The sequence below is a fragment of the Psittacula echo genome, assembly GCF_963264785.1.
Source record: "Psittacula echo genome assembly, chromosome: 11".
NCBI lineage: Eukaryota > Metazoa > Chordata > Aves > Psittaciformes > Psittacidae > Psittacula > Psittacula echo.
In genome coordinates, this window is record NC_137746.1 from 14,617,848 (window position 1) to 14,626,284 (window position 8,437).

An 8,437-nucleotide genomic window follows, 5' to 3' on the forward strand; every position below is an offset into this window, starting at 1 on the left:
TGTGTCCATGCCTGTCCCAAAAGCCCTGCGGAGCCAGAGCTGGCTGGCTGGTGCCATCCCACACCCGTCGCAGCAATAGCAACACCTCGGAGAGGAAAGGGGGCTGGAGAAGAGGCAGAGACACTTTAAAAGACAGCCCTGGCTGATGGCCCTGTCCCCCCAAGACTGTGCTTGTGGAGTGATGGGGAGGAGTGGAGAAGGACAGAGGATGAGGAGGAGATGCTGGTGGCAGCTTGCTGCAGCAGGAGGGGCTGAAGCAGCCCCAGGGGGATATTGATGACCCCATTGGGGATGTCCCGCCACCACCTTTCTAAACCCATGCTGGCAGGGGCTGCTCCCCTGTGCAGGCAGGGGGGTAAAGGCAGTGCTGCCCAGGACAGGAGGGGATGGAGGTGGCTGCAGCACGGATTCAGGCACCCCTTGGGGTACCTACCATGAGGCATCAGCAGGACTTAGCAGCAAAACAGCTCCTGCAATGTGGTCTTGGCCCTAGGATGAGAAATGCAGCCCAGGCTGTGTTGTCAGACACAGCCTTTAGCCTTTGGCTCCAGCCCCACTCACAGAACCAGTCACAAGGACAAAGTCCTCCTGGGCCACCAAGCCAGGGCCACCAGCACATGGCAAAGCATTTGTGCCTCCAAAGGGGCCATCTGGAAGAAGGCATCCTTCCTCCCAGCAAAGCAGCAGGAGCTGCAGCCTGGCCCATTGCTGACAGGGTTGGCCTCAAAACTCAGCTGGTGGCAGGGCTGGTGCTGCTGACAGGAGAGCCAGGGCAGGAGGACACCTCTGAGGGGTCACCAGTGCTGTCACACGGCTGCCACAGGGGTATGTGCACCTCTGGAGACAAGAAGGGCTCGAGCGCTGTGAGCAGGGCTCTGCTCACTCCTTTATCCCTGGGGAATAGCCACCATGGCAAGGATTTGAACAGTGAGGGTGGCTCCTGCCCTCACCAGCTTCCCACCCATGTGGCTTTCAGCCCGGGTGCCATTTGGGCAGGGGGGACACCTCCATTCCCCAGAGCCCACTCCATGTCTGGGATCTCAGGAACCAGCTTTGCCCAGGTAGATTTCTGTGCAGGGAGCAGGAACTCCAGCTCCCCTGCTGCCCACCCCAGCCTGGATGAGGCCCCTGATGAGTGCCCCAAAGCTCCAGGTTCATCTCTGCACCAACAAAGGTATGAGACAGAGGCAAGATCACATTTTCTTGTACCAAAAATAATGTTTATTTCTCCTTTATTTTCTCCATATAAACTGTCATGATAATGCAGGCCATCACTTGCCCACAGCTGCAAAGCCATAAAAAAGGCTTTATATGAAGGGAACCGCTACAAGCGAATAAAAGCTTTCAGGCAGGGCTCCAGGCTGGCCCGGGTGCAGCTCATGAATCCCAATTTCTCCTTCATTTTGCAGCGTTCTGGGACTGCTAAATGCGGCCACGGGCATTCGGTTACATGAAGGCAATCCCTGCCTGGACTCACCAGCCTGGCAGAGCCCAGCACCTCCCTGACACGAGGGTGGCAGAGCTCTTGTCCCTCCAAGGACCCTCTGATGTCCCAGGCACCAAGAAGGCAGAGGGACTGGTGAAGAACATGGAGAGGGGCTTTGGACAAAGGTCTGTAGGGACAGGACAAGGGGAATGGCTTTAACCTGCCAGAGGGGAGACTGAGATGAGCTCTTAGGCAGAAGCTCTTCCCTGTGAGGGTGCTGAGACACTGGCACAGGGTGCCCAGAGAAGCTGTGGCTGCCCCATCCCTGGCAGTGTTCAAGGCCAGGTTGGACACAGGGGCTTGGAGCAAGCTGCTGGGGTTGGAACTGGATGAGCTTTAAGGTCCCTTCCAACCCAGTCTGTCACTCTATGATTTGATTTTCCTACCTGTCCTTTTTGACTCTCTCATCTAATCCCAGGCAGGAGAAGGGGTCAAACTTTGCTTCTAGTGGGCTCCTGGTTCTTCCTGGCTTGCGTGTGGGGAGTCCCTTGACCATGTCCAGCACCATCTTGCCCAACCAGCTGCTCGAGGCTGAACCCAAGCAACTCTTCTTCCCTCTACAATCAGCATTTTTCTCTTTCAAGCACAAACCTCTTGCACAAAAGGCTCACTCCTACCCCTTCCCAAGGGCCGCTCTGCATCCGCTCGTTCGCTGTTATTCTCTTTGGTTCATGCACCACTGCGTTTGCATGAGCTGAGCACCTGGGACTGGAGCGAGATAATAGACATGAAGTGTATTGGAAGCACAAAGAGCTCCACTGAATGCAGTCACCGCCGTGAGGGTACCAGAGACTGTGGCACGTGCCGCATGGGGCTGCTGAGCTTCCAGCCTGTGATGAGTGCCAGGAACACCCAAATGATACCAAAGAATCAAACTGTATTACTAGTGAACACAAAAGAGCATTCAAACTAAAAGCTGCAGAGGCTCAGGGTGACCCCAGGAGGGACCAGTGCTCCCAGTAGTGCTTGGACAGGCACAGGCTCCTGCAGCAGAGAGCCTGTCCTGTGGTTGCAGCCATGTTAAAGGCCCCATATCCTGCTGCACTGCTTGTGCTGGCTCACCCCTCCACGTGTGGCCATTCTCCCTGAGAGTATTCCCAGCCACCCTATTTCCTTCTCCACCCTCCTGATACCCCAGCTCCCTGGGCTGGGATCAGCCTGCCTCCTCCTGCAGGGATGTGACAGCAGCCAAGCTGTGTACTGGTTCCAGGTGATGCTGGGCTGTTGTGGATCTTTCCATTACTTCAGTGTTACAAATATGTTAAATTAGGACAGAAAACTCAATGCCTGGAAGCTGCAAGCTGGAGCAGAGCTGTTCCCACTGTAAATTACTGCACCAACAGCCAGCACCCTGCAAGACAAGAACTGGGGTCCCTGCTCTGGCACCCCAGCACCAAGCTGTGTGTAGGGAGGGCTGTGGCTTGCCCCTCTGTCTCTGCCTTTGTGCTCAGTTTGCTCCAGCATGGGAGCTGCAGATGAGGTTCCTCCCCTTGGCTTGAAGCCTTTGACCCTTCACTTGTCTATAGAGGCAGACCAAAGATTGGACAGGAGATCTACAATGACACAAAAACTGGGTCAAGCAGCTCTAAAAGCAAGAAAGAAAATGCATCACCCTTCACAGCCATGCACTGTGTGAAAGCTTATTTTACTTACTGAAAGCTTTTGATGGCCCAGCAGTTTTCTGCCTTTGCCCAGTGACGTGTAGCACAAGCAGCTGATGGTCTCCACTGTGTCCTTCAGGAGGCCACTATCTCCTGTCACCTCAATGGCTTTGCTGGTCCCACTTGTTCTGAAAACAAGGTGTTTTCAGGGAGGAGAAGCTCCAGTAGAACCTCCAGGCCAGCTCTGGTTCGTCTTCGTCAGGCTGGGCTGGAGGACCTCAAGACACTGGGGAATCAAGAAGTTCCCACCAGGGGAACATGGTCCAGGTCTGCCCAATGCATCACATTAGGGGGTTCAGACCCCTGCCTGTCTTCATCCCAGACCTCAGAGAGCAGCCATAGCTCCCTGATGGGTAACACCATGACCCTAATGGGACTCCACACCTCAGACACCACCTCCTTAGAAGGTCCCTGTGCACCCCATGGGAGAGAACAGTGATGGTGTAACAGAGGATGCTGCCTGCCAAGATTACAGCCCCCTGAATCCTTCCATCCCCCACTATTTGGCCTTATCCATTTACGCCTGGCATTGCCTTCCAAACACAGCCAAGTGTTGGTGTCCCAGTAACGAGGCTCAGATAGCACCTATACGTAAGAAGCCTTTACAGCTTAAAGCTGAGCTCACCCAGCTCATGATGCCATGCTCAAGCAAACAGCCTCGAATTAAAGCAGCCACCAAGCACTGACTGGCACCAGGGCACCCAGTGATAGGAGACATGGTGCTGAGCACCACCACAGCACAGCCTCCTGCCTTCAGTGCATGGAAAGATGTAGTTTTTATGATGGGGATGGGATGGCAGAAGGGAGGAGACCTGCTCAGGAATATAAAGCAGCAGCTGAATTAGTGCCCAGATGCTGCAGGCAATGAGAAGTTAACTCTTTCAGGACTGAAAGCCTTTCTTGCTGTTAACCATAGCTTCTGAAATACCAAAGGAAGGCATATTAAAATGTGCAGAGGAGACAAGCTATAAGGCTCCTATACAGGATTTAAAAGCCTTTTGGAGGGTCAGCTAGATACCCATCACAAACCCAGCACCCATCTCTGGAGCACACCTGAAACTATTCTTCACGTCTCCCTGCCCTGCTCCCCCCTGCAGTCCCACATGGGGCAGGAGACATCACCTATGGGTCCGCCAAGCTAGAAAAGCAAGAGGAACGTGGAGGGAGCAGGAGAGATAGGTGGAGAGCCCTGTGCACAGCAGGGCTGATGCACACAAATCACGCGCACAGCCTGGCTAGGGAGGGACTGACTGCCTCCAAACACAGATATCAACCATCTCCTTTCCAGGTCTGCTGCCAGGGTGTCCCCTATGGAGGATGGGTGTTTTTAGACTCTGGACCCTGCTGTGTGGACCCTGTGTGGATGCTGCTGCTGGGTCAGCCCCTCGGGGATGAGGCATTTGGTTTGGGCAGACAACACAGGGAGCATTCAGAGCTGCCAGGCTTTGTGCACTGATTCCCTCAGGGCTACAGCAGAAAGAAGGAGGGTGAGATATGTCCCCCCAGCTGCCAGCTGGACTGCAGCACAGCTAAAGAGAGCTGAAAGAAAGCAGGAGCCTCTACTCAATGCACCGCTTGTCCTCCCTCTGCACACCCTCCTCTGATCCAGCAGCCCCTGCTCCCAGGCTCTCCCATGGCTCCCAAACCCCAGCCTGCAGCAGCAGCTCCTTGCTCCTCATCCTTCCTCAGTCCCCAGGATAACCCCTTCCCAACACCTGGCAGGAACCCAGCAGACGGCTCCCGCCCTCCACCTCCACAACTCGCAGGTCCCAATTCTCCCTCACGCCCGCACTGACACTCTCTCCTCTTTCCCAACCGGTGAATTTTCTCACATCCTCCCACCGTTTTTTTCCATAAATGCTTTATTTGGTTGCTTTATTTAACCCAGGCAGGCTGAAAACGTCTGCAACATCCTGTGAAGAGGAGGGCTGTGAAACCGCAGCTTGGCATTTAAACCTACCCCTGCCAGCTTCACTCCTGTGGGAGAGACCCCGACATCTCCAGGTTATGATTTCATATGCCTCCTTCGTGTTCTTTTCCTGAATTAAGCAGCCCCAGTTACCCTTGCTGCCTCCCTCTACTCCTTATCTAGCTTATGGAGTCCCCCTTCAGGCAGGGGAGCCAGAACTGCAGGCAGCACAAAGCGTATAAAACTGAAAAGGCTGCTGCTGCGGTTGCTTTTCCTTCCTTTTCCCCAGAGATTTCGAGGTTTCAGAGGGTGCTTTTGGGTTTTAACTGTCTCAGAACACTTGGCTGGCACTGCCATAGACACCCCACAGCCCCCACCGGCAACAGTCGGCTCAAAGCATCTCCATAGAGTTATAAAGGAAAGGCACACAGGGCAAGACAACCCCTCTTAGATGCTCCAACCCTCCAACCATCCAGGTGAGGCCCCTTTGCAGTCCTTCACAGCCAGGCTTTTTTTCTTTCCTACTGAAATAGTGCCAGAAATATTCCCACTATTCGCAGTCTTCCTGGTGAGTTTTGTTTCCTGCCTTTTCCCAGTTAAATAACAGGTTAGCAGTCAGATAGGAACCTCCCCTCTCATCCTGTGGGAGCTTAGCTGGTTTAGGAGACTGCAAGAGACCCCTTTGGAAATCCAGGTGGGCTTTATCAAGTGGCTTCTCATGCCCGCAGCAGCAGGACAACAGGAAAACACTGGAGCTACTGAACATAGACAGTGCTTTGGGCAAAGAGTATTTATGGCTTGGCCAAGGGATCGCTGGGCTGGAAACCCATGCCCAAAGATGCTATTTTCAGTTATCCTCAGCAGATCCGGTTTGAGATTGCAGTGGCTTTACAGAAGACAAGCAAAACATTTCAGGAATACTTGGAAATTGCTGCCTCCTACACACAATACGCAGATTTTTGCCCTGGTATGATCACATCCACCAGCAAAGGCTGCAACCTGCCCTGTTCCCCTGGCTTGGTTTGGGATGACGACCATCATCATCTCTCCCACAGACCAGGCAACCACCTCGTACTGTGTCTGCTCTGTGCATCACAGCAGCATCCTCTCTGAGGAGGAAGAGTCCCCTTGAATACAGCTTAGCTAAACCCTCCCTCTCTTCCCTTTGGATGCTCGGGCCAGCAGCGATGGATTTGTGATTGATTTTCTGCCTTCACTTTGCTGCGTGGTGGGAAGCAGATGGCACATGTGTGACGTTGGGGCATCAGCAAAGGACACGGCTTGAATCACTTCAACCACAAACCAATTCTGAATCATCTGGCTGAAGCTCAAGGGTAGGACAAGTGCTGAGCCAGACTAGAGGAGGACACGGAGCTATTGTGTCCGTGCCCTGCACGCCTTCCTCGACGAGCTGGCTGCGGCATCCCGTTTCGCTGACCTCGCTCCCCCACAACGGGTCCTTTAAGCTATTAAGCAGAAGCCCAGAGGCTTTCCCCATTCCTTTCCAGTCTAAGGATGGAGCTGCTCAAGGCAGAACAGAGCCAGCTGCTGGGCAGGATGGGAGTCAGATCAGAGCTGACAAGGCTCACACGCTGAGCTCCTGTCTTCCTTGGCAGCCGTGACGGGGGATGGAGAAATGTCCTGACAACTGGTGATGGAGAACAATACATCCCACTGGGAGAGCTCCTGGGGAGTGCAAAGCACCAGACAGGAGAGTCATGGCAAGGGGGACCCAGAGAAGTACCAGTTCCAGCAGCATCCTCTGCAAACACATGCTCCCAGACCTGGTGTGGGTTAACCCTGAGCTGCTGTGAGCACCTCAGCACCACACAGCTACTTGCTCCCTACCCCGCAACAGGATGGGGTCAGAATCAGAAGGGTAAGGGGTGAGATAAAGGTGGTTTAATAGGTAAAGCAACAGCAAAGCAATGAGGAATTCATTCACTACTTCTCATCAGCAGGAAGACATTCAGCTGTTCAGTGGCTTTTAGCTGCCCATGGGGTTAAACCACGGGACAGCCACGAGTACTGCACTGAACTGAAATCACTTCCTGAGAAGAGCAAAAAAGGGGAAGATCCAGGGCAATAGAAGGGGATCCCATGGTGCCAGGCAGAGTTCAGGCTCAAGTGTCTGGTACCCCCCCACCAGCTCCTACCTCCGGAACCCTCTTGGCCATTTCCTCCTATAGGCAGTGAGTCTGGGACCCCTGTTTTGCAGGTGTGGAAAGGGAAATCCTCCCCCTCCAAGGGAAGCTGGGTCTGAACCAGCTGCAAAGGCAGCGAGTGCTCCCTCCCAGCAGGGTTTTGATTGCAGCAAGAGCTTCCTGCCCTCAGAGCACACAGTGTTCCTCTGGGAAAGGGCCAGAGGAGTGAAACCAAGTCAGATGTCAGTGGGACACAGGGCACGCTGTCACTGACAGCCGAGGCCGTGTGTGGGAGTACCCATGGTGCTGCGTCACAGGTAAGTACAGGTTTTGTGCTGCTGCAACTCACAGTCAGAGTCCCATCACTGGTGGAGGACCACAGGTACCCTGCACAGCACCAGGGCACATCTGCCATACAGACACCAAAGTGATTGGGGTCTGGGAGGGCAGCAAGGCTACACTAACCACCTATTAGACTTGAACCCTGCTGAGGCCAAGAGGCAGATCAGCCCTGGTGCTTTAAATCCCTGCCCTTTTCTGCATGTAAAAGATGAGCAAACATCCCACTGCTACTGTAGGCTGCCAAAGCTGAGTTGGAGATTTCGCTCTGTGCTTCTCCTGACCCTCATCCTCCTGTATTTGTGCCAGAAAAGTTATGGCTTTGTCTTTGCTACATTGATACCCTGATTTTGTTTTTCCAAATGCTTGGCTGAGAGATCTTCCTACCCCACTCTTTTGGTCTGGCCACCAGCTTGTGGCCACTTCTGTGTCCTCACTCCCACTTTGGGACCCATTTTTCCCTGCTTGCTTTTCCACTCTGAGCACATCACATCCCCTCTACCCAGAATCTCCTATACAGCAGCCACTTTCTGCAGCACAGAAGCTGCTTTAACATCTCTTCACTGTGTCATCTGTGAACCTGCTTCCTTGGAAAAGCTGCCTCCTTTTCCAAATGCTCTTGATCTCTCTTCTTTCAGCCCCTAATACAGAACAAGGCCTTTCTCTGTCTTTTCCTGCAGCTGCTGGCAATGGGTGGGGTATCTCCATATCTCTCACTACCACCTCGACTCTTTCCATGTCTCTCTGTTCCTGTCTTTATCACACTCATGCACCTAAAAGGTACAATTCTGCTCCTTAGCAGAAACAAATACATAAAACTTTTAGTAGGGCCTGTTGCAATAGGACAAGGGGTCATGGTTTTAAATGGAAAGGGTAAGTTCAGCAAGGTATAAGGAGA